The sequence below is a fragment of the Musca domestica genome, unplaced genomic scaffold, assembly GCF_030504385.1.
Source record: "Musca domestica strain aabys unplaced genomic scaffold, Musca_domestica.polishedcontigs.V.1.1 92, whole genome shotgun sequence".
In the NCBI taxonomy this organism is placed as follows: domain Eukaryota; kingdom Metazoa; phylum Arthropoda; class Insecta; order Diptera; family Muscidae; genus Musca; species Musca domestica.
The window spans coordinates 2,093,802-2,118,680 of NW_026712441.1; the positions used below are offsets into that span (position 1 = coordinate 2,093,802).

At 34.1% G+C, this 24,879-nt stretch overlaps 1 protein-coding gene across 2 annotated transcripts in view; it reads right to left on the reverse strand.

Moving 5' to 3' along the window:
- Positions 1-23,939, reverse strand: part of LOC101889153 (forkhead box protein O) — a 113,562-nt gene extending 89,623 nt beyond the window's left edge. Inside the window, exons 1-2 of one of the 2 annotated variants that reach the window (XM_059131981.1) lie at positions 23,830-23,939; positions 19,145-19,441 (exon numbers count right to left, since the gene is read on the reverse strand). The gene's annotated coding sequence lies outside the window, so the exon portion shown is untranslated. The remainder of the gene's footprint in view (positions 1-19,144; positions 19,442-23,829) is intronic. The other variant, XM_059131980.1, reaches the window with a different exon arrangement.
- Between the last annotated feature and the right edge of the window lie 940 nt (positions 23,940-24,879).

Sequence of the window (24,879 nt, forward strand, 5' to 3'; positions counted from 1 at the left end):
AAGATGAATGAAGTTTAGTATCGCCCATACACTAACCCCTCTTATTCTCGATATTTTTAAGGTTTCAGACAGAAATTTCAGTTTCAGATTTTCAGACGATAGAAATTCCATTTACAAAAATTCCACAATGTAGATCAAGGTTCTGAATCAGAATACATGTAATTCCAAAATGTTTAAACGTCTCAACTGAACTATTCAACCGAATTGGGTTTAATATGATTAGTGGTCAATATGATAGGGTGGTCAATAAATTGGTGCCAACTATACTAAAAATTTAAAATAAACAGGCTTCTCTTTTTGTGAAGTTCCCATATCTCCCAATTTCCCACATTTTAAAGTTTTGGGCATGTACATATTATTGTATTCGTTTCCAAGTCAAACATATTCTAGTTAACGGGAAGAACACCTCTTTCCCAAAAATATTCAAAACTTTAAATCGAAATCTCAAGTTGACATACTATAGCGGTAAAATCCCCGATATGACTTCTCAGCCCCATTTATTTTCTTTGCAGAATATTGTCAACACAGGAGAAGATTTTGACAATTTTTACACAATAAGTCGAACATTTCAACCCGTGTGGTATATATATCAGGGAATTCAATAACAATATCAACGACTGCTTAAGTATGAAATTCCTTATATTGGAGTATTTAAAAAAATTAATCACTTTTTCACACTTAAATACAAAAAAAAAAAGCTTCTGAATATATTACCATTCACTTCCAGACATTTCCACCCAATGTAAATTCATTGAGCAAATTGTGAATTTACACCTCGACAAGTGATGCGTATTTATTATCTTGAACAACAACAGCAACAACAATTATGTAAATTAAATTAATAAATATTTACCAGTACCTACTTAAAAATAATAATGAAAATAACAAAAAAAAAAATGACACCCTGTAAGAAAGCTGGCTGGCTTAAATTTCAATAATATTCGATCCGCCAATTAAATGAGAGAATTATTCAAATCGACATTAACATGCCACCATAGTTAATGATCATATTTTAGGGGGTTTTATTGAAACGAAAAAAAAAATATGATCATAATTTAAAAGGCAGCAACAGCAGCAAAACATTCAACTCGCAAATATAATCTGATATATGTATGTATGTCTAAGCAAAGCCAAGAAGTAAAGTCAGCCAGCAATCATAGCTGTAAGGAAAACTTGTTGGACCACATTTTTGTTTTGCTTTTTTTATGTTTCATAGTTGGAAGTGAATTCGGTCAACAGATGACAAACACCGGCCGAGTGCTGTTGTTACCCACCGACCAACCAAACAACCGACAACGGTCAATGTGATTTGTGATCGAATCGCCAAATCGAAAGAGAAGAGAAAAAGTGCCGGCTGGAGACTGTTACCATTGAACTGTGTCAACGAAAGGAGCAGTGGAATGTTAAAAGTAAAAAAAAGACTGATGAATTGGTTGGCTTAGTCGAATTGTATTAACCCTATAGCATTGTAGATAAAATATGGTAATATTGTCACAAAGAACGAGAGATATTCAATATTAAATGGTGCTGACTTTTGGGAAATAAAATACTTGGTCTTTCAACGAGATAAGTTTGTATCAGAGGGTTGCAATGAGTAGTTGTCCGTTGAGGATATGGTTAAAACATGTAAATATAGATGGTCGCAGAACTTAATGATCATTGAAAAAGTATTGACGCAAAAAACGGAAAAAAATATGAATCGAATCCCTAATCACAATTGAATGGACTGGGAATTGAAATAAGCTGAAAGCCCCATGATCGGTTCACGAACTCCACCTCGAAGTTCCCGGGTGGTTGTCCCAAGTGTAGGACCACTGTTGATAGCGCATTATTATTACGTCCATAAAAAAAGTCAGGCGACCCTATCAAGTGTCATTGATATCAGAAGCCCTCTTGGAAATACGAGATGTTATTAAACTTATTAATATAGTAGGGAATGAAATGGCTGATTAATTTGATAGAGGTATTTCCCAGTTGTCTGATTTCGCGATTGATGGGACCGAACCACCGACAAGCTACTATATTAGGTATTTTAAGAAGGTCTTTACTGGGGCAGCTGTCAGGAGATAACACTTGGATAAACGTAGGATAAAAAAGCTCTTCGAATTCAGCCACAAAAAATTTGGTAAGCACATAGGTCACTTTAAGTAGCATTAGTAATGACAAAAAATATCCCCATTACGTACGTGAAAGATCCACGGACCCATCAAAAATGGGATTTTCTGTGACATTTTATGTTATATTTAGGGCTTTAGGGTGGCTGAGCTTTTAAATCGGTAGGAACTAATAAATGGGATATTTTTCTTAATATGAATTGGTTCCCACTAAATTTGACAGAGTTACATTTTTCTGCTCTTTGTCACCTGTTGTACAAAAAATCTTTGTTATACAGAGTGAGATGAAAAAACTGCGACCAACTTCAGACTGCTGTCATTTCTAAGCCATTCGTCCGACAGCTGTTAAAATTATTCCAGTGACAACTCATTATATTGTTTACAAGAGAACAAAAACGTTTTGGTGAGAATTTCCCAGAAAAAGTTATTCTTGATGGAATTAAAGCGTGATAGTGTGATTTCGTTATTTTTGGCTGGAAAAACGCGTCGCAGTGGCTGAAAAATTGCTCGTGAGCCAAATATTGAGAAATGAGTTCGGCGTAAAGTCATTGAAATTCCAAAAAATGCAAGAACTTACACCGCAACAGAAAGAAAATAGACTCAACAAAACTAAAGAGTTGCTTCGCTTGACCGAATGTGGTGATCTGCCGAATTTGGTTTTCTTCGATGAGAAAACATTCGTTGTCCACCAGTTTGTAAACAAAAAAAATAATCGTGTTTACTTGCCAAAGAGATCAGCTGAAAATGTGCAAATACTGCAGGGTGAATTAAAGCCTTGGGCACGCAAACATTTTGGCCGCAGACCTTGTACATTCCAACAGGACTTAGCACGCGCCACCAAAGAATGATTACAAAATGAGGTTCCTCGCTTCATTTCCAGCGCACAATGGCCACCAAAATCTCCGGATACCAATCCGTTGGACTATTGTGTCTGGAGTATTTCGGAAAGCAAGGTTAGCACTAAAAAAAACCAAAGTGTCGATCACCTCAAGCAAGCGCTTCGCCGGGAATGGGTCAAAATACAACAGAGCAATATTCGGGCAGCGTGTGACGGTTTCATTGGCCGTTTGAAGGCCATAATTCGTTCCAAAGCCACCAATTCGATCAAATCTAAACTTATCCTAAAATTTGAAGCTATTTCCGAAATTTTTTGCATTAATTCAATAAAATTAAAAAAAAATAAATAAAAATTATGGCGTTTGACTTTGTTGCAGATTTTTTATGTCACCCTGTAGAGTGCATATTATGACTCCAAGAAAGCTTATATATAAAATGGGATAAAACATGGATATGGTACAAATAAAACATAATTCTGGTTGGAACTTATTTCAAAATTCGACAAAGGTAGCACGGGTTTTCACATTGCAGAAATATGAATATAGGAGCTATATCGGACTTCGACAACATTTGGCTAAGAGATTCCTCGATTGGTATACAGTATTTTTTGCTTACCTGCACAATCAAAAATTGCACGACATCATGTGCAGCAATGCCCAAAATGCAGGTAGCTTCATTGCACTTATCTGCACAATGAAGCAGGTATCTTTAATTTTACTTACGTGCACAAAAAGTGCAGGTATCTTTAATTTTCTATTCGTATGTATTTGAGCATCAGTGGTGTTTTATCCAGCATAACCATCTTTTAGTTTGGGAGAGGAAGCGAGAATATGTTTTTAATGCATGCTCTTTTCTTGTGTTGTTATTGTTTTTGCAAATACAAAAACAAAAACGAAGTGGTAGTTTTTAGTGTCTTTTTTGAGTTTGCAAAAAATTTCTTGTGCAGATAAATACAACTTTTGTAACCAAATTAAAAAAAATTACCAAATTTTCGAGGCAGGAATGTCCAATGTGCAGCTATCGATTGGGCACTTAAATACAATTCAAATAAAGGGATTCAGAAAAAAATGGCATAACAAAAGTGTTTTGGTCTGCAAAGGCCAATGCGCAGCTAATGTTGATGCAGGTAAATAGAAACCACTGTATTGCAAAAAATAGTATTGTTTTAGAGCGTTTTTTTATTTATTTGAGGGGCTTAAAAATCAAATCGGATAAAACATATGTATGGGAACAACAGCTATATCTGCACCGATTTTCACCAAGTTTCATAAACTCATATGCGGCCGAATACAGCTCAGAACATATGGTCAGATATTGCACAGTTGGTGTACTACAAAATGAAATCGGGCGGACTTGAGCGTATAATCCAAAATTATTATTGTTATATTAGGATAAAAGTACCACGGTTGGTATATAATTAATATAAAATTACAGGGATATGTATATGGAACCTATATCGAACTAAGTAATGAATTTTTTTGCTGGACACCAGCTTCTGAATGTGAACTTAATAATGACTGACAGCAATTTTTTATCTCCATTGTCCACCACAAAATTATGAAAATATAAACCATCCCTCATTATTTCCCCATATAATCTTCGAAGCATTAATGTGTGAACTATAAACGGCAAGTAGCATATTCACCATAATTACTTTCTTTTGCTTTTATATGTTTTCGTTTTCAACTTTCTTAATACGAACTTATGTACTACACATGGCCCGCTTGTTGGAAATTATGCAGGTTCAATTCAGTTCATGCCATCGGGTATAGCGTCAATTTAACTACGTCGTTATTCTCATCAAAAAAAAAAAATAAATAAATAAATAAAATAAAAAAATACAACGCAATAATGATCATTATGATCTTCATTTGTAATCGATAGCATCATAAAATTCAACAGCAACAACGTGGTATTGCTCCTCGTCATGATCGTCAGAAGCAGCAGCAGCGAGAGAAACAACAACATTTGCAGTGTGTCACGTCACCAGGCCTAATCGAACGACCTCAACCAACCGCGCATCATTGTGGGCAACAACTACTTGGGCATGACAATGAAACGACCAACCTCCAAACAGCATCAAAGGGAAGTAGATGAAGCTAAGAGAAAGCTAAAGAAAAAACCAAAAAAGATCCCCACAAACGCATCACACATATTTTACCCCTTTCCTCCATTCCCTCTTCATGATTGCCACAATATTTGATATCATCAACCGAGCTCTTAAAATTATAGTCGTAATTTTTGCCTGCTTCATTATTATTGTTCAGGTTGTTTTGGTTTTTTGTTTTTATTTTGTATTTTGCGTTCTCCATGCATTGCTTTTTTCGCCCCACTTGATCATATATGTATTAATGTTTGCCGGTCCTCCGGACTGACTGACTGACTGGTTGGCTGTCTGTCTGTTTTTCAGATCATACGTTCGATTATACGTCCGTGCGTTCGTTCATCTGCCGTCGGTTAGTCTTTCTGTTGCGAGATAAGCAGAGGAAGAATCTCAAAGCTGTTTAAAAAATGCTGCTGACACTGCGGCTTTTTTGGTTTTGTTGTTCACATTAAATGCACTCATATTCAGAGCGAACTTTTTATATACAACGTACAACGACTTGTCATCGTCGCCGTCGTCGTCTCACTGGAGTTCAGTGATGCCAATGTAGAATATTTTGCAATGGCCTTAATTTGTTGAGTAAACAAAAAACAGGAATCATTAGATTATTATTTCTTTTTTGATAACAATTTTATTTGCATGATTCAAACCGGACAAGAAAACGTAAACAATTTTTTAAAAACAAAAAATATTGCCCCTTAAACAAAACTACAACAAAGCATCAAAAAAATTAATTACCCACAAATTTGGCATCACTTTTGTGCTGACGCCGCCACACGTTCGCAATTTCACAGTGAAGATCATTGTTATTACCCATTCTACACCAGCAGTAATTCGCTTTGATTGATATCAATTCCTACCTACATTTTACGCTCGTTTTTTACCATAATTTGTTTTTTTTTTTTTTTTTTTTTTTTGTTTTCGTCCAATCAACCGCCAAACTCTTCCGCCGATGTCACACTATCAGATTCACAATTGATGGGAGGACTTTGTTTCAATGACCTGCACTACAATGTTGCAGAAATGATGATCGTGGCTGTCCAGAATGATGGCGGTGAAGATGATGATGATGTCGGATATTGCAAAAAAGTAAGACAAATGTCTTCACATTCATCATATTTAAGTTTTTTGTTGTTCGCTTTTGGGTTTTATAAAAAGGGAGGTGAGAATGGTGTTATAAATAATGTTCCCGAAAAAAATTGAATGTTGCTGAAAAAACGCATTTTGAGCTCTCATTGTGATGGCTTCCCAAGTTGAACTCAGCAATGAAAAAAAGATGCTACCCGGCAAAAAAAAATCAAAACACAACGTTACGATGGTGGGGTAAAATGCTATTTATTTTAATGAAAATATTGAAACTGAATAAAAAAGAAATTTTTAATAAAAAAAATAAACAAAAAAATTGAAAAAAAAATTAAATAGAAACAATTAATTATCTTTAAAATCATACGAACTTTTCAGATTTGTCCCAAATTTTCCGAAAACATTAGAGTTTTCCAAATAATTTTTCGACTAGTCAATTTTTTCATATTTGCAAATAAAACTATCGAAGATATTCATAATTTTTCGAATTTCAAACATCCTATGTTTCTCCGATTTTCGAATGTGTTAATCGATTTTTTCCCGATTTTCGGATAATACTGTACCTAACGTTCAAAAATTTTGCGAATTTTGTATCAAACATATCGGATCGGAAGATTCTTCCGTCTCTCGGTTTGAAGTTAGGCCGAACTCGGATAATTTAGTTCGCTGGGGAGCTACAGTTAAGTATTTAAACTACAAATTCGAACTGTGTCCCGCAAAATTGAATAATTGAAATATATAACTTGGACTGGATGCATACCAGGTTGTTCCAAAGCTAAGAGTCTCTTAAAGCAATTCTAAATCCTTTAAAATTAAAAGGGCGTCTGACGATTAAAGCACCCGATTTCATAGCTGATCCATAGCCTCAAATAATCTAATCATTCCCTCAACGATACCAGTATCCATGAAATAGTATCTCTCCAAGAAGACCAGAGTAATGCTTGGCAGGAATACATCAATTCTATCTACTTGAGATCTATCATTGAGAGTGAGGTTATCGATATGATCGATAAGAGACATCTAACAATCGGAAATAGATATTTTGCTAGCCAGAAGTGTCATAAGTTATGTAAATATATTTTTTATTCGCAAACGTTTAAAAAAAATTCCATAAATCTGAAATATTTATACCCTACACCACTGAGTGGTAAGGGTATTATGTCTATCTGCATTTGTTTGTAACAGGGAGAAGGGGTGAGATAGACCCATAGTTACTTTTGAGGATTTTCATTAGAATCACTTTCTGAGTCGATTTATGCATGTCAGTCCGTCTGTTCGTCCGTCCACCCATGTATTCTTGTGAGTAAAATGCAGGTCGCATTTATTATCCGATTGAAATGAAATTTTGCAAACAATATTTGCTTGGCCCAAGGACGAACCCCATTGAAATTAGTGATAATCGTATCAGATTTAGATATAGCTCCCAAATATCTTCAACAAATTTCGAGTTAATTGTGCACAAAATGACCAATATAATTTCAAATTACCTAAATTTTAACAAATCCAACTGAATTCAGTCTAGAAGCAAGTATATCAAATTTAGTGAAAATCGGTTCAGATATAGCTATAGCTCCCACATATATGTTTCATCCGATTTGGGGTTCAAGTCCCTTACATGCGTAATATGCACCCCACAAGAATGGTGTTTGATATCAGATATCAGATACAGCCCAGAAATACCTCTGCCAAATTTTATCAAGATCGGTTCAGGTTTGAATATAGCTCCCATATATACCTTCAACCGATTTCGGGTTATTTGTGCACCAAATGGCGAAAATCTGCCCAAAACTAATGAATTTCGGTATATCCAATTGAATTCAGTCTAGAAGGAGGTACATCAAATTTGGAGAAAATCGCTTCAGATATAGCTATAGCTCTCATATACATGTTTCATCGGATTTGGTGTTTAAGTCCCTCCAATTCGTAATATCCATTCGACAACAATGATATTTGGTATTAGGTATCTTATAGAGCTCAGAAATACCTTTGCCAAATTTTATAGAGATCGGCTAAGATTTTGATATAGCTCCTAAATATCCTTAATCCGATTTCAGGTTTATTGTGCAAATAATGGCTAATGTCAACCCAAATGGAATGCATTTCGGGACGTACGATTCCATATTGTGAAACTCCGATGTATATTTTTATACCCTACAACACTATGTGTTGGGGGTATTATAAGTTTGATTGGGCCAGAATTTATGTAACACCTCGAAATATTGGTTTCCCATATAGGAAAGTATATATGGATCTTCCTAGCTCGCCGAGCTGAGTCGATCTAGCTATGTATGTCCGTCCGTCCGTCTGTCCGTCTGTCCATGTTAATTTGTAATCAATCTACAGGTCGCAATTATGGCACGATCTTCACGAAATTTAAAATGTAGGTGGGGTTAATGTCAGAATAGAACCCTATTTTCGAAGTTCGCATTAATTCAGAATGGCCTCTTGGCAGGAAAGTTAAAACGTTTAAAAAATCGCATAAAAATATCTCTCTAAAGATGAAAATATTGATTTTGTAATATTTTCTCAAAATTTTTCAATTTTGTCATATTTTTGGCATATTTCCATTTTGAATTAAACATTTGTTAATATTTCTAGGGCTAACAACACTAAGTAGTTAGGATATCAGGATATCATATACAGATCGCATTTATGGCCCGATCCTTACGAAATTTTGCATGGGGATAAGATGAGGGTCAGAATAGAAGCCTACTCTTTTTGGAGATGATCGCCCTATATTTAGGGGTTGAAATGGACCAAAAAACTGCAAAATTGTCAGCAGGTCGGGATTACCGGGCATTGCAAAAGCCAAGCAGTTTTGGATGGCCATCCAAAAATATTCAATGTGTGAAGGAGTTTGTCAACTTTTGTAGACAAAATACGAAAATGTCCATTCCAGTGACTTTTAGGAGAATTCACAAATACATGAAAGACGCACTTCTGACTATTTCGTTAAACCAGATTTCGTTGAAGAATATAGTCAAATGTCTGTATCTTATATAGATGCGTTTCAGTCAAAAACCAATAATAAATGTTAATCTTTTGCCACTTCTGAGAGATTATAGGTCTTTGGGAAATATTGGTTCCAGATCTAGGAAGACCATTTAAGTGCAACATCTACCAATAAATAGAAAATGAGCAAATTAGTTTAAGTTGCTTTTATTCGAAAATTAGAGAACGAAACCTGATGGTTTTCTTTTATTATTTGTCACAATATCTTGTGGAATTCTTTTGAGTATCTCGCCTATATCAACTGTATCGTTTATTGTAGTGTTGTAGGGTATTCAACGGTCGGCTGTAGCATTTGCTTACTTGTTAAATATTATTCTTCTCATGCACTCCATAGCAATGTTATTTGGTAAAAAAATATTAAATTGAGTGAAATCGATTCAGATTTGGATATGCCTCACATATATTAGTTCTCTCTGAAACCAAACTATAACTGATCTAAAGCCAAATGCTTATAGGTGGTGGTATGATCTACTTCAAAAAAAAATTCTTTTGTTTAGGGAGTTCTACCAAATATGCAGAGTGGTGTAGAGCATCATATAGTCTGTCCCGCCCGACTTTTGACTTTTCCTTACTGGTTTTCTGTAAGCTATTGTATAACTACACTTACTTCGTCTACCTGTACTATTTATAGCTGAAGTTTAAGAAACTTTTTTATGGCTTCTTAGCGACTCATTTAGTGTATATTTTGTAGCTGATTTTTTTGTCAAAGTTACATATGTCATGTTGTTAAGTCATACTTAAGATATCCGCTTCGAACTTCAGGTAAATATCATGTACATTTCCAATTTCAAATTCACAATAATTCGAAATTCAGTCAATAGATGGACCATCCTATCACAGCGCTAAAGTAAATGCACTCACCCCCAGAAATATTAGTTTATTTTTTTTTTAGAAAACTTCGGAAAAATCGTGTAAAATTTAATTTAATTTCACAGTGATTCCCCAACATTTACAACGTTTAACGTTGATTTCTGATGAATTGCATTGCATGACAAGAGAACATTTTTAAAATGCATTTGAATGGCCTCCATCCAAGTAGTAATGGGCTCTCCTTGTTGTTGTTTTTTTTCAACAGCTTTTCAATATTATCTGTCTGGTCTGTCTTTTATTGCAGTTTTTGTTTTTTTGTCTTTCGCATAGTTTCTAAATGCACTGACAGAAAAGCCATGGAAAGTGGAGTAATTAAGATGGATACTAATCAAATAGCAGTCGCATTTGGTGTGTATGTATGATGATGTCCCACTAGGCAGGGTTTGATTTTGTTCATATGTTCGCCACAAAAAATTGAACATGTGACAAGTGTTTTTTTTTTTTTTTCGTTCCGATAGAGGTAAAGAAATGACATTTCAGATTGTATGACTCAAAAATGTTTGATTACAAAAGAACTTGAAATCCTTTAAAAAAAATTGCAGAAATAAATACAATGTTTAAGATGTTTAGAATTACAACTGAAACAAGTATAAAAGCAATAGATACGGCCAAGCCAAACTTAGCAAACCCTCCACCATTTTCAAAAAAAAAAAAATCTGTTGAAAATTACTACACGAAAACGTGGACCTACTTAGGTAATTTTCTGTCATAGACTGTAGTACCCATTACGAACTCGAATACGAAAATTGAAGCAATTATGGGGGAAAATGTCGCTGAACTCATCGAAATACCGAATATATGGAGGTACCATTATATGGCGGCTATACGAAGACGTAAACCTGTATAGGTAATTATCCACCAGAGAAGGTGGTACCTATTACTATCCAGATACCAAGTTTAAGATAATTTTGTTGAAAAGCGTGACTAAAATCCTCAAAACATTGAATATAGGTTGCTATACGAAGGTGTGGACCTGTACACACAATTTTCTGCCATAGGAGGTAGTGTCACTTACGAACTAAAAATACCAAATTTTAAACATTTGAAGCAACTTCGGTGGATAATGTCGCTGAACTCATCGAAATACCGAATATATGGAGGTACCATTATATGGCTGTACGAAGACGTGGACCTGTATAGGTAATTATCTGCCAGAGAAGGTGGTACCTATTACTATCCAGATACCATGTTTAAGATAATTTTGTTGAAAAGCGTGACTAAAATCCTCAAAACATTGAATATAGGGAGGTACAGTTACATCGTAGCAATACGAAGGTGTGGACCTGTACACACAACTTTCTGCCATAGGAGGTAGTGTCACTTACGAACTAAAAATACCAAATTTTAAACAATTCCGGTGAAAACTATGGCACAAAATACCGAAAATCTGGTGGTACAGTTTCATGGGGTCTGCATTACACCGTGAAACTCTACAGCCAATTGTCTGCCAGAGAAGGTGATGTCTACCTATGGTACCTATTACTATCCAGATACAAAGTTTAACATAATTTTGTTGAAAAGTGTGACTAAAATCCTGAAAATATGGAATATAGGAAGGTACAGTTACATGGGAGCTATACGAAGGTATGGACCTGTACAGACAATTGTCTGCCATAGGAGTTAGTGTTAATTACGAACTTAAAATACCAAATTTTAAACAATTCCGGTGAAAACTTTTGCTCAAATCATCAAAATACCGAAAGTCTGGAAGTACAGTTTTATGGGGTCTGCACTACACCGTAGAATTGTACAGCCAATTGTCTGCCAGAGAAGGTGATGTCTATTACGAACTGCATATACCAAGTTTGAGATAATTCTGTTGAAAATGCGGCTGATGTAATCAAAACACCGAGTATTGGGAGTTACCGTTATGTGAGAGCTTTACGAAGGTGTAGACCTGTACAGGACATTTTCTATCATATGGGGTAATACCCATTACGAACTTTAAATACCTGAGGATCTAAATCACATCTGAGCAAAATTTTATCAACCTACTTCATTTCGTTCGGAAGCTAGACGGACAGCCAGATAGAAGGATATACATCGCTAAATCGACATTTTAAGCTAATCAAGAACATATAAACTTTGTGTATACTTCGAGGTGTTACAAACGACGGAGATTATAACAAAATGTTTAACCAGCCCTCAGAAAAACTCGCTCGAATTTCTTCAAACGGTGAAACTCACTCGTATTTCTGGGAGCAGAAAAAAATTGAGCGATTAAATTTTTCAATATCCCTCGAATAAGAGCGAGCAAAGTTTCCTCTTCTCGAGTGAGAGCGAAATTTGTTGAAAATCGAGCAGATTCTACTTTTCTACCGCCTTTTCTATAAAACACAGCAACATCAAAACCCAATATATACTTATATATACTTATACACTGGACGAAGGTTGACGAAAAAGCTCTTCCAGTATGACAGGATTATCACCCATTAAAAAGGTTAATGGCGACAAATTAAAGTAGCCAGATTTTCTTAATTTCTTGTGTGTAGGAACATTACAGCCATCTTTTCCTTCTTCTTTAATTTTTTTAATGTTTTTGCCTTATTCTACCTTTCCATTCCGCTGCCAATTTCATGCAATTTCTTTAATTATTTCCACAGTATATTATTAATTTATTTTGTACGAACGAAGAATTTCCATTTACAACTACGTCGCAGCTATTTGAAACTTGTTTATCTCAACTAAAAATAGTTAATTTTTTGTGTTGCTTTGAAAACCAAGCAAAGGAAAATGTTAAGGAGTGAAAAAAACAACTATGGAAGTATAATTAATGCGTAAGACAAAATTCATTTAAATAATTTTTCCATTCATGCGTTGTGCTTGATTTCTTGTAGCTGTGCTAAGACGTACAGCCCCCATTGAAATGGCGTTCCAACTTGGGTTGGTTTGGTTATGTAATTTTTTTTTTCCTGTAAGCACACTACTACGCCACAGAATTGAAAAGAAGCCTACACACGTGTAAGGTCGAGCAACATTGTTTCAATCGCGCGGCATCAACTGCTGCTTACACTTCCCGAGACAAATTGAGCAACGAATATATGCCACAACGAACGAAAGCATCTTACAATGTAACATTACAAAGTCTAGATGTATGTAGTATATTTGCTATCCACTTTTTTGTTTTGCTTTTGCATTTCATTTTGTTTGCCATTTCTTTGGGATTTTCTTCTCAGCGTTTCAAAAAACGAAAGACAACATACGTGACACATATGTTCGTATGCAACTGGAGGCATATCAACTCTATTGCGCTTATACATACGTACATGTGTGTGTGTGTGCTTTTGCGGCTAAAGGTTAAAAAGCCGATTCACTATTTTTACCCCCCAAGGAGGAGCTGCCAATGATGCAAAAAAGCTCACATGTAAATTTGTGTTGCAAAACCGAAATGAGACAAAGTAGAAAGCCGATACTCTGGTCAGAGATCGCATAATGACAACGACTGCCAGCTGTAATACATGCACTTGTGTGTGCATGCGATACAGTGTTAATTATTTGTAATTTTAATTGAGTTAGAATTTGTTAAATGCAAATATGACGACTTATGTCTATGGGGCACAGTAGGACAAGAAATTCCAAAAGTTTTTTTTATGTAATTGGTTTCTTCTGTGTCACTTTTATTTGCCACTGATATCATATTTCCAGTAATGCAATTCCTTTAAAAGTTAACCATTCTTTAAACTATTTTCGTTATTCCTACAGGGTGGGATGAAAAAACTTCAACCATCTTCAGACTGCTGTTATTTCTAAGCCACTCGTTCGACAGCTGTTAAAATTATTTCAGTGACAGCTCATTATATTGTTTACAAGCGTACGAAAGCATTTCGGTGAGAATTTTCCAGAAAAAAGTTGTTCGTGATGGAATTAAAGCGTGATAGTGTGATTTCTTTATATTTGGCTGGAAAACCACAAGTGGCTATCGTTAGAGCACTCCAGCATTTAAATGTGAATTAATCTTTTATGTCTCGTACCATCGCTCGTTACAGTGATACTGGTAGCGTAGCCCGACATCAAGGAAGTGTACGGAAGAAAAAAGCAACATCAGCAGAAATGGTTGGCCGGCCATGGTGATGGTGTGGGCCGCCATAACAGCCAATGGTCGCTCTCCGCTCGTACTAATCGACCGCGGCATCAGAATAAATGCCGAATATTGTTGAAGGCCATAATTCGTGCCAAAGGTGACCAATTCGAACAAATCTAAACTTATTCTAAAATCTGATGCTATTTCCGACATTTTTTGTTTTCATTCAATACATTTTAAAAAATTATGGCGTTTGACTTTGTTGCAGTTTTATTTATCTCACCCTGTAGTACTTTACACACTCTAAACAATTAATGTTAGTTTTCCCACTTATAAGTCAAATAAACTGGACTGATTTTCACATTTCTCATCAATTCGGAATGGTGTCTGGCCAGAAAAAGGTAAAATCTATAAAAATTCCGTAAAAATATGACAATAAACAAGTTAAAAAGCAGTAAGTTCGGCCGGGCCGAACTTTTAATACCCTCCACCATTTGCAACGAATTTGGAAATTTTTAAAAAATAAAATCCTTAAAAAATTCTGTTATAATTTTAAAAATACCGAATATAGCCGTTTTATTGGGGACATACATAGGCATTGTTTGTCATAAGCCATTACCATATTCAAATTGGAAACTTGAAATAAACGGTGAATAATGTAGCTAAAATCATCAAAATATCGTATATACAGATGTGCCGTCAAATTGGAGCTGTACAAAGACCTGAACCAGCATAGACAATTTTCTGTCACAGGCTGTAGCATCCATTCTTCAAATACCACATCACAAACAATTTTGGTGGGTATTGTACCTAAACTCGTCAAAATACCGAATATAGGGAGGTACTGATATATGGGGCCTATACGAAGACCTGGACCCGCACAGACAATTTGCTGTCACAGACTGTAGTTCCCATAACGAACTTCAAATAACAATTTTGAAACAATTCCGGTGAATAACGTCGCTAAAATCATCAAAATACCGAATATAGGGAGGCATCGTTATATGGGGGCTTTATGAAGACGTGGACCTGCACAGACAATATTCTGTCTTAGGGTGTATTATCCATTTCGAACTTCAAATACCAAATTTGAAACAATTCCCGTGAATAATGTCGCTAAAATCATCAAAATACCGAATATAGGGAGGTACCGTTATATGGGGGCTATATGAAAACGTGAACCTACATGGCCCATTTACGAACTTAGCCTGCCTACTGAAAAAATAAACATGTGTGCAAAATTGTAGCCATCTATCTCAATTCATTCGAAAGATAGCGTGTTGGGTGTGACATAAGTATTTCGAGGAGTTACAAACGGAATGACAAAGTTAATATACCCTCCATAGTATGGTGGAGGGTATAAAAATAGAATATGTTTTTCAAATTTTGTCACATTTTTCATCACATGTGATTTTTTCAATTTGACTTACAATTTTGAATTGCACATTTCGTAAAGTTTTTCAACACCCCGTAATACTATGTTTTTAGGGTATTATGTAGAGGTTGCAATTATCATCCGATACTCACGAAATTTTGCGTGGGGGTAGGATTAGGGTAAGCCGTTTGTTTTTGAAATTGCAAATTTAGATGCTCAAATGGTCAAAAAATTTAAAATTTTTCTGATTTTGGCGTCGCTGTACAGGGCACAATGAAAACCAATAGACACGAAATTTGCATGAGAAGAGAGTTAAGGACAGGGTATTTTGGATGAGCACAAATGATCACAACTTTCGTGGGAAATTGTTTTGAATACCTAACAACACGACGGAGTGCGTGTTGTGAGAAAATGTCTCTTGGACAAAAAGCTAAGTTTAACATCTAGGCAGTGCTCTTCAAAACGAAATCTCCCAAAATGACTTTGGACATAAGGGGTTTTCTAACATATTGTAGTGTTGAAGGGTATCACATGTTCGGCCCCGCATGATTATAGCCTTTGATTACTTGTTTTATTCTAATACGGCAAGGATTCATACGATAACGTGCATTTTCTCAACAGTATTGAGAATGACAACTCATACAGGTTTTCGGTACATCTACTATTCGTCTCGCCGACATTACAGTCCATTTTAGACTGCAGGGGCTGGTATGAGAAGCACAAGAAACAGATAAGGACTCTGCCAAAATATTTGAAAATTTTGGAAGTTGTTTGATCAGATTAATCTTCTGTGATTCCTTTCGGATTGACGATTGTTTATTTTTTTATTTTATTTTTATTTTTTTTTTTTTTTTTTGATATATAAAGCACTCGTCCGAGCGAATAATTACATAGGGTAAGTGTACCAGTAGTCGGCACTTTTAGGATTTTCGCGTTTTTAATCGCTCACCATTCTGAGAGGAACTTTTCAATTATTACATACTTAATTTATTCAGATTCGAAATTTTGTATAGTTTTTGCAATAATGAATAAAGTTTTAATAACTTTTTATTACATTTCATAAATTTGTAGTTTTATTAAAACAATGCTTTTTTGCCAGTAGTCGGCACCACTTGCTAATTGTCGGTATGGCATGTTCCAACAGTCGCCATACCAATTTTTTTGTAAGAATAATTAATAATAATAAATTAATTCATTAAAATATAATATTTTTGTTTAGTTAAACTGATTCGACGTCTTTATTGTACTTTCTTAAGAATATGGATTGTTGAGGACCTTCACAGACAAAAATTTAATATTTATTAGAATAAATCATCTTTTCTTAGCGAAACACAAAGTACAAACACAAAGATAGCTGACAATATATTTGAAGTAAACAAAATATATTTAGTCATAATAGTTTCATTTATTTGGGCTTAAAAATAAAAAGTGCCGACTACTGGGACATGCCGAACTTAGGCACACTTACCCTACACACTACTAAGAATTTATGTTTTCCAAATTGTTTCCTCATTTTTCACAATTTTTGATGTGCTGGTTTTTTGTATTACACTAACTTTAAACACTGTTAACTAAAATATAAAAGAAGAAAAAAAATTAATTTTTTTATAAATTAGACAGTAAATTACAACAAAAATTAAAACAACTATAATTTTCAGGTGTCACATATTTCTTTACACAAATCACATTTTTAATTTATTTCGCTAAAAATTCGTCAATCCTGGTACGAGTTCCAGTGTATAGTGAAGCGTTTCTCAACACTAGCATTTTTTTTTATTGTACAAAAACGAATTATATTTAAAATCTTTTCCGAATTATATTTAAAATCTTTTCCGATCCGATCCGATCAGAAAAAGATATGGAGTTCTTTGGAGGGAAACGAAAAACAAACCTGGTATTCTGCATTGTTTTTCTATCTTTATTGTTTTTCATAAAAACTAAAATACTTTGAAACCTGAATCACTTTTTTCTGTGATAATCAGAGACTTTATCGTAAATTTTGTAGATGGTTCCGTTTCTGATTATTTCGAATTCCGTTTCAATATTAAAAAAGAACAAAACAAAAAAATAACTGTATTAAAAATTTGTATTACTTTTAAAACAAGTTTCTTACTCTTGACTAGATTTAGTGCAAAATAATCCCAGTGGTCCAGCCTCCTAAACGAATTTTGAAAGTTGTATTTGCATCTATGGCACACCCATTTCATTTCATGGCCTAACAAAACTTGTTTTCTTTAAAAATGACCAATTTTTTTCAAAACTGTTTCTATGCTATCAAAATCTATCTCCAAACGGAAGTGATATGAATATATTTTGAATACACACTCATCCCCAACTGGCCTACTATTTTGTTATACGATAAGTTAATTTAAAATGCATGTTATTTCAGATATATTATTGTAGTCTAAAAAAAATGAGGAGGCGGGGTTCTATCTAACTTTTTGTTTTGGAATTTAAATTATCTGATTTCGAAATAAATTTAAAATAGATATTTTTTGTTTTCTACGCCAAGTATGACGTATCATTTTGAGAGTACATCCAGCGGCGAAAACGGTAATCGCAATGCATATTTTTTTTCGAAAAAAAGAGGATTCAATGAACGTTGCTGTTGCATTATTATGGATGATGAAATTTCAACGTAAAATTCCATCAGTGTGGGATGAATAAATTATTAGTGGTCTCTTTTTTAATTTATTTTAAAACGTAAATAATCTTTAGAGTATTTCGTTTGAGTGAATTTTTGAAAAAGTTTAGTTGCATAAAACATAATCGTAGACAACAAGCAGACGATATAAGTTATAGCGGAAATATATTATTTGAATAGATTGAAATTTCTGGCGAGTAAGCCATGGCAACAAGGCTTAAAATGTTTTTTATAAAATTTAAATGAAACCAATAAAAAATTTATAAATATTTTTTAAGATCAATTATATATTTTTAATAGCAACTACTAAAAATACTATGAGTTGTCTCAAACATTTAGAAATTTTATTATTTCCTTATAAAATTTAAAATATTTACCATACCATAGTATGGAAGGTATATAAGTTTGTCATTCCGTTTGTAATACCTCGAAATATACATTCTAGACCCTACAAAGTATATATTCTTGATCAGCATAAAATTCTATTTTGATTGCGCAATGTCCGTCCGTCTGTGAAAATCGCTCTAGCTTCCGAACTAAGAATAAGAATGAAGTAGGTTGATACAATTTTACTCAAATATATATTGTGTCTGCAGGACTTTTGGTATTGAAAATAGGCCATGAAAATTGTCTGTGCAGGTCCACGTCTTCGTATAGCCCCCATATAACGATACCTCCCGATATTCGCTATTTTGATGATTATTCACCAAATTTGGTGTTTGAATTTGGTAATGGATACTACAGCCTATGACAGAAAATTGTCTGTGCAGGTCCACGTTTTGGTATAACCCCCATATAACGGTACCTCCCTATTATTTTGATGATTTAAGCAACATTATTCAACGGATTTCTTTTCAAGTTTCGCATTTGAATATTGTAATGACTTATGACAAATATATGACTTATATATAACGGCTACATTCGGTATTTTTAAGATTTTAAAAGAATTTTTAACGGATTTTATTTTTTTGAAAATTTCCAAATTCGTTCCAAACGGTGGAGGTTATTCAAAGTTCAGCCCGGTCGTACTTAGCTGCTTCTTTACTTCTTTTCCATTAAAAAATTTTAAAAATATTTTACTCACCACCTGCACTGCACTGATCCAAAATTTGAAGAAATTTGTCTTCTTTTAGTTTTATTGTAGAACGGCGGAACACACTCGGTAGAATTTGAAGCACAAATGTTTAGTTTTTTCTTTACAGAGCTAATGATGATGTCCAGGGCAATGATGACAACGTTGGCTATTTTGCTTGAGGCGATTCTTTTCGGATAAGAATTGTTTTTATTTATTTTCTTTACCAAATTAATTAATGGTTGTTGTGTTTAACCAAAATTATACGCAAAAGTATTGTGCGTTATTTTTTTATTTTAACTTTTTTTTCTGTTTAAAAAGTAAAATAAAAAGTAGTTAATATTATTTAAATACAATTATTTATTTTTCACATTACATTTGTTGTACATAAGTTTTTTTTTTTTTTTTTTGTTATTTAAACTGGAGGAAAATTCACACTCGACCATAGCAAGTTTTTCTTTATTATTTTATTTGAGATCACATTTATTTTATATTTAAAACTTTATATTTAGTACAGTTTTCCATTTTGGTTTTTTTTATGAAGTTTAGATTGGAAGAATTGTTTGTCATTTCAATTTAGAATTTAATTAATATATTATGTTGAACATGTGGCTCGAACGAAATTATTGCAACCCATATAAAAATATAATCTAATGTGACATTAAAATTAGGGCAAGGTAATCTTATTAATTATTTAAAGTAAGCAAAAGAGTTAACACCCTGCAAAGATTTTTAGAAATTTGGAAATATGCGTATATTTTTGAAAAAACCGAAATCATTTGAACACAATACGCTTTTACATCCCTTGGATTTATGCCCTTCTTAGGACACTTTGGGTCATTTTGACCCAACATAGATATGAAATACAAAATTTCATAATTAATTATTATTATTAATTAACGAAGGAAATTCATTTTTATGTATTTTTATTTAGTATCATAAAAAATTATAAAAAAGTAAAATAAATAATCTCATTCTAAGCTATTATTAAAAATGAAAAAATTACAAAATTTAAATTTAAACCCTTTTGTTTTAAATTTTGAAAAAGATATTTATTTTTTAACACGAACATGTAAAATGTTAAGATCTTGGATGACAGTTTAAGTACAATGATACAATGAGCTCTTTGCATATAAAGTTTGTACAGGAAAACAATTTATTGGAATGCTTGCTTGTGTTCCTTCCATGGGGACTGAGAAAACAATACAGTTTTTTATTTGATAAATTACTCGGTAATAGAGGGTGAGATAAAAAAACTGCAACTTCAGACTGCTGTCGTTTCTAAGCCACTCGTCACGACAGCTGTTAAAACATTCCAGTGACAGCCCATTATTGTTTACAAGCGTACAAGTGGGAATTTTCCAGGAAAAAAATTATTCGTTATGGAATTCGAGGGTAATAGTGTGATTTCTTTATATTTGGAAGGAAAACCACAAGTGGCTATCGTTAGAACACTCCGGCGTAGTCCGACGTCAAGGAAGTGGACAGCAACATCAGCGGAAATGGTTCGAAAAGTAAAGAAGCGGCTTGATCGAAACCCGCGTCGCAATGGCCGAAAAATGGCTCGTGAGCTGAACATATGGCAATATTCCATTTGGCAAATAATGAAAAATGAACTCGGAGTAAAGCGGGGGAAATTCCAAAAAGTGCCAGAACTTACACCGCAATAGAAAGGAAATGGACTCAAAAGAGCTCAAGAGTTGCTTTGCTTGGCCGAAAGTGGTGAACTGCTAAATTTTTTTTTCTCCGATGAGAAAACATTCGTTGTCCAGCAGTTTGTGAACAAACAAAACGATCGTGTTTACTTGTCAAAGAGGTCAGCTGAAACTGTGCACCTTCGGTTGGCCACCAGAATTCAAGCACCGGCCATGGTGATGGTGTGGGCCGCCATAACAACCTATGGTCGCTCTCCGCTCGTATTAATCGACCGTAGCATCAGAACAAATGCCGAATATTATCGCGAAAATATTCTGGAGGATGTATTAAAGCCTTGGGCACGCAAACATTCTGGCCGCAGTCCTTGGACATTCCAACAGGAATGGTTACAAAATGAGGTTCCTCGCTTCATTTCCAGCGCTAAACTTATTCTAAAATTTGATGCTATTTCCGACATTTTTTGCTTTCATTCAAAAAAATTTAAAAAAAAATGTATCTTGCAGTTTTTTTATCTCACCCTGTATTTTGTGAAATATATTTGGGTAACGAAATCACTTCCAGAGATCCAAACAATTTTCCTGATGATTGTTATTACATGACTCTTTATAGATAAATTTATAATCGCAGCAGTTTCTAAACGATAGGATCGGAATAGAGATACGTAAGACAACTTTTTATTGATCGACTTTTGGAATTAAAAATTTCTAAAAAAAACGAAGTTAACTTTTGCCAGTAGTTAAAATCGCAGTCGACTTTTCGTAATCAATTTTGCATTAGTAGATTGTTTAATTTTTCTCTCGAGCCAAATGATGCATAAGGATATATGTAATTTCAATTTATTTAAAAAAGATCAACCGTTTAAACAAACTACACACGAAAAATAATAAAACGAAATCGGCTTTGAAAAGTCAAATGGAATTCGATTTTTGGCTTATTCTTCAAAATCGTAAAGTCGATTTTTTGTTAAATAAAAACATAAAGTATAAATTTTTAGAACCACAAAAAACTGGATTATTGTATAGTTTCAATATTTTTTGAATAATTTATTACAATTGGTCTGTTCCAGAACTACAAGAACTTATTATTTTTGCATTTTTTTTCGATATCATAAATAATCGGTTACCGTTGTTGAATTTTTTAGTAGTACTGGAACGAAATAAATGTTAGAATGTGAATTCTATCTTTTGTTTCAGTGTTTTGCTTTCAATCAAATCGCATGAGCGCATTTTGTTTTGCTTTCAAGAATTTTGACACATAATTTCAATTCTCAGGTTTGTCAAATTTTAGGAGAACTATGTACTTTATGGGGTCCGTATTAACAATATTGAGGATTTACAAACGCTTACATTTCACCGGATTTTGGTAAACCCAACTCCATTGCTAGGTATACGTCAAATAAATCTACATAAAGGAAGTCAAAAGGCTAAAAGCTCAAATGAAAACATACTATAATACAAATTAAATTTGTAACTTTTCCGTTAAAATTTGCTTATTTTTTTATGGGTTTATAAATAAATTTTCAGTATGTTGACATTTCATAAGTTCGAGAAAAATGAACTGTATGTCACACTAACATCAAAAAAGTGTTTTGAATAACTTTATGCGCCAATGGCTCAATCAAAAACAAAATTTTTCAACTTGTTGATATGTTCGGTATTTTGTTTTTCAGCTGTAATTGGGATGATTATTACGAGACAGACATCATGATAATGATGTTGGTGGTGGTGTTGTTGTTATTGTTTTATACAGTATTTATGTTTTTGTTATTTTTTCTTTTTATATTTTAATATTAGTGATAGCAGAGCACTCTCGATAAACAAACACTTATACATTTTGATAATAATATCAAGAGAGAGTGACACTTAATTGGAGAGATCACAACTCTTCACTCTCTCGTTCTCGCTGTGGTTCACCATCAACATCATCACCACACCACAGCAGATCTATGAACACGAATCAAAGAACAATACGAACGAATGATCAACGAAGAACGAATGAAAACGAAAATAATAAAACGCAAAGTTGGTACAATCACGTAACAAAATAGAATGGAAAATAACAAGAAAACACAATTAAATTTTTGTTTGTTTAAAAGTAATTATTTGATTTCGAGATCGTTATTTGGGATTTCAAATGTGTGTTTTTTATTTCAATTTCTTACTCCCCCATCATCATTATTATTATTTTTATTGTTATCGTTTATTCTTTGGCGTAACACACAAAACGATACGAGAGCGACAAAAAAAAATAAAATTTTTGCGTATATTTTTTTCGATTTTATTTCGAGCAAACACTCTGTTGAACATTTGATATGAATATTCTTGTTGGTGTGTGAGTGTGTGGGTATTATTTTATTTATTTTGTTTTTTTTACTTTTTTCAATTCTTTCCTTATTCATTTTCTTTTGCGTTTCGGTTTTTTATGTTTTCATTTTCGAATATCATTCGTCGCGTATGGCCAACCAGTCAGCCTTTTATTTTTTTGCTTACGATTCGCGTACTCGCCAAACCAACACACTCATACGACGTATGATCCACAACAACGACAACAACAAAGGGCAAACCAACGAACGAACGATCGATCACTGACACACAACACTACAATCTCCAACTCCCTTCTTCTTTTTCTCCGATTCAGGGCATATTTTTCTTGGCAAAATAGCCAGATAATTGGAAAGAGCGCGCAAATATCACCTCACCGTACCACTACGACAATGTTACACCATCAACCTGAACATCATGATCATCGGCATTTTATTTTGTCGTATCATTTCATATGAAGAATTTTAAAAAAACACACTTCTTAATGTTCCTTAGAGAGAGAGAGAAAGAGGCAAGGCGAGGCAAGAGACACAATTTTTATGATGTTTTCAGAGGTTGATGATTTTTTCATTTCTAAAATGTTATCATTTCCAAAGAATATAAATTTATTTCACATTTTGCCTTTTGTCATGGTTTTCATCGCACACTTTCGCTTTACATTTAGTTTTATTGGATTCTTTCTGTCGTATTTTCTTTTGTTTATCAAAAAAAAGAATTTACTTTTAAAGATCAGCACCACTACCCAATGGCATACAATTATCTTTTCAAACACAGAAAACGAACGACCTCGTGGCTTTTAAGCTTAAAACGTGTTATACGGTCTCTACCTGCTTACAAGTTGGATGCGAACTGACAACTGATTCGTTGCTGTTTACTAGCAACTCGATTTAGTGGTTCAATACAACAATAAAATACCCCCATCCATTTGGCTCTCTCACTCACGCACACCGCAAAGGCGAACAAACATCTCACACAAGACACCAAACACACACGCACACACACCATGCCGCCCAACAAAACCGAATCTACTCGAGAGCAAACCACCACCAATAAATAGTATTGTAGTTCTCCCCAAACCAAGCCCCAAACTATCAAACCACACCACACAACGGCCCATCCACACAGCGTACGTATCTTCGTGCAAAACACTTAAAATACGAACACATGATACGAAGAGGCCAAGAGCTAACGACCGTTTTGTGTCATTTCCCCATCTCTGTAAAAAACGACCAATCTCACTCTCCCCCCAACCACCTTAAAAAGTTTTACAAAATGAGAGAGAGCAACATTTCGAAGGCATCCATGTGAGCTCCATCAAGTCACTTGATTCAACTGGCAATGTGTTTTGGTATGTTTGTGGTGAGAACACCAGAATTCATTTCAGTGGAATTGAGTTCTCACTCTCACTGTGTGTCTCTTAGTGTGCTATTGCTTTGGAATACAATCCACAAAATGAGTTCATTTCATTGGCCCCAATAAAAGTAAACACTTACCCTCAGCGAAAAAAATCGTAGAGACAAGGGTTTATAAATGAATTGCTTGATAAGTGAGGGCAACAAAGTGAGACAAAAGCAAAAGTATTTGTTATTGCAGCGATATTTAGGGTCTGGCTCGACAAAAAGTCGTGGTCTAAAACAGGAGCGTAAGCAGGTTATTTTTTGCTAATGTTTTGTACATTTTACATGGAAGAATTTATTTTTTGCTTGTTCGGTAGACCCAACAAAGTGTATATACTCTTGATCAGCGTAAAACTCTAAATCGATTTAGCCC